The sequence below is a fragment of the Penaeus chinensis genome, chromosome 21 (assembly GCF_019202785.1).
Source record: "Penaeus chinensis breed Huanghai No. 1 chromosome 21, ASM1920278v2, whole genome shotgun sequence".
NCBI lineage: Eukaryota > Metazoa > Arthropoda > Malacostraca > Decapoda > Penaeidae > Penaeus > Penaeus chinensis.
The window spans coordinates 27,201,572-27,204,071 of NC_061839.1; positions in this window are offsets into that span (position 1 = coordinate 27,201,572).

The window sequence follows — 2,500 nt, forward strand, 5'->3', positions numbered from 1 at the left end:
CTGTTTTTCAGGAAAAGCTTATGCATAATCTCGTAGAATGGAGAAGGGCCATATTCCTTCTTTTTTTTCTCTCTCTCTTTTCCTCTTTTGCTTCGTCTCTCCCTCTACGGCAGGCTTGGTCACGGTTGTTCAAAGACTGATGATACTGAAACTGAAATTAAAAATAGTTAATTCGGTCTAAGTTGGTTACACACACACACACACACACACACACACACACACACACACACACACACACACACACACACACACACACACACACACACACACACACATAAACAGTACACATAAAAAATATGCTAAAATTAAGTCTGTTGAAAGGAACATTCCTTCACTTTACATAGAAAGAGACGGGGGGGGGGGGGGGGGGGGGGGGGAGATAAGGACTGAGAGAAAGAGAAAGAGAGAATGAGAGAGAATGAGAGGGAGAGAGAGACAGAGAGAGAGAGAGAGAGAGAGAGAGAGAGAGAGAGAGAGAGAGAGAGAGAGAGAGAGAGAGAGAGAGAGAGAGAGAAAGAGAGAGAGAAGAGAAGAGAAGAGAGAAGAAAGAGAGAGAGAAGTGAAGAGAAGAGAAGAGAGAAAGAGAGAAGAGAGAGAGAGAGAAAGATTATTTAAAATCATTAGCGGCGTATGCCTTGTTGGATTAAAATGTTAGAATATTTAAAATGCTAAACATCTATCAATAAATGTCTCGTAGATAAAAATAAATAACAATAGATATTATATTCAAAATAATCAAAACAAATACTGTGCTTTAAATGTAAAAAAAATAGCAAAATTATTATGCTTTAACTGTAAAAGAATATATGGGGGAGACAAGTACATACATATTTGGTCTGAGAATGTTGCACATCTTACTATTATATGTGCCACGGTTAATGGCTCTTGGCATCGCTTGCAGCCTGCTTCACTTTTAGCCATCGTCGGCCCATGAGTCAGTCTTGTGTGCCCGATTCTTAGTCTTGTTAACACAACTTCTACTGGTCGGTTGGAATGGACGCTGGTTACCCAACTGCCAAGGTCATCTTTAATCTCTCGCAGTTTGTTTCTAGACGAACGCCTCCATTGCTCCCTCCATTTATCGGATGCTGGGTTTCAAGTCAGTGTGTGGGAGAGGAAAACGAGCATCACAGGGCTGAGTTGCAGCTGCCTTGGCCTTCTGATCAGCTCGCTCATTCCCACTGATACCAACATGCGCTGGCACCCAACACAGAGTTATCTTTTTACGTGCTGACATCAGTGCAAGCCAATCTTGAACCTCCCTTACCACTGGATGTGATGAGTTTAAGCTCATGATTGCTTGCAAGGCACTACGAGAGTCGCAATATATTACAATAGAATGGTTCGTAAGATCTCTAGTCATTTTGACTGATGCAATGATGGCAACTCTGCAGTAAAGATCGAGGCTGCCGAAGAAAGACTGCCAAATGCAATCTTCCTCCTGCTCACTGCTGCAAAGCCCACGCCATTTTCAACTTTCGAACCATCTATATATATTGTATCTGATCCTTCGTAATTCGAAGTGTGTTGAAGAAATCTCTCCCTGATTTCTGCTTTGGATCACTCCCCCTTCCTTATTCAAACCAAATTCAGTACGACTAGATTGGTACAAGGATGAAACTGGGAATTCCCAACAGCTAGAACCTTGGTGAGATTTAAATTGAGATCTTCCACAAGATTCCTCATTCTCCTACCATAGGACTGGCTGTCCTCATAGGTGTTGAAAACCAAACTGGATGTAAGAGATCCCGGAATCCTTTGTAGTCTCGTGTAATAAATCAAGGTCATGTAGCCCCGGTGTAATGAAAGCGTTGGTTCTCCATTCTCAGCATATAGGGGACTCCACCATTAAAGATCTGAAAGCCCCTGAACAGATCCTGAGAGCTTCATTATAAAATGAGTCCAACATCTGGTGAAGAAAGGGAGTTACAGATGAATAAGCCTCACCTCCATAGTCAATTTTGCTTCGAATAAGTGCTCAGTAAAGCTACTGAACCGTTGTGCGGTCTACACTCAAGACACACGTGAAAGAACCTGCAAAATACTAAGTGCTGTTGTAGCTTTCACATTTAACTATTTGATGTGAGGCACCCATGTAAGTCTTGAGTCAAAAAATAGACCAAAGTACTTCACCTCTTGTGCAAAATGCAATGGGTTTGCTCCTAAATAGACGGAAGGATGAACCATGATCTTGCTGGGAGAAAATTTGAACCCACTGCACAACCTGACTTATTGCAGTCTGCATGCGTCCTTGTAAGCTTTCTCCAAAGCAGTACAGTGTGATGTTATCCACATACAGATTACATGAAACTTCCTGTCAGCAACGAAGCTTTGTATGAAGGTAGGTAATGTTCCTCTTAAACCAAAGTCATACAGCTTCATGCTTCCAAGTAGTACCATAAGCCTTTTTGAGGTTAAAGAAGACTGCTGACATGTGACGTCGTAGTGCAAAGGAATTTTGTATAGCAGTTTCCATCCTCACAAGGTCACTCTGTATGAA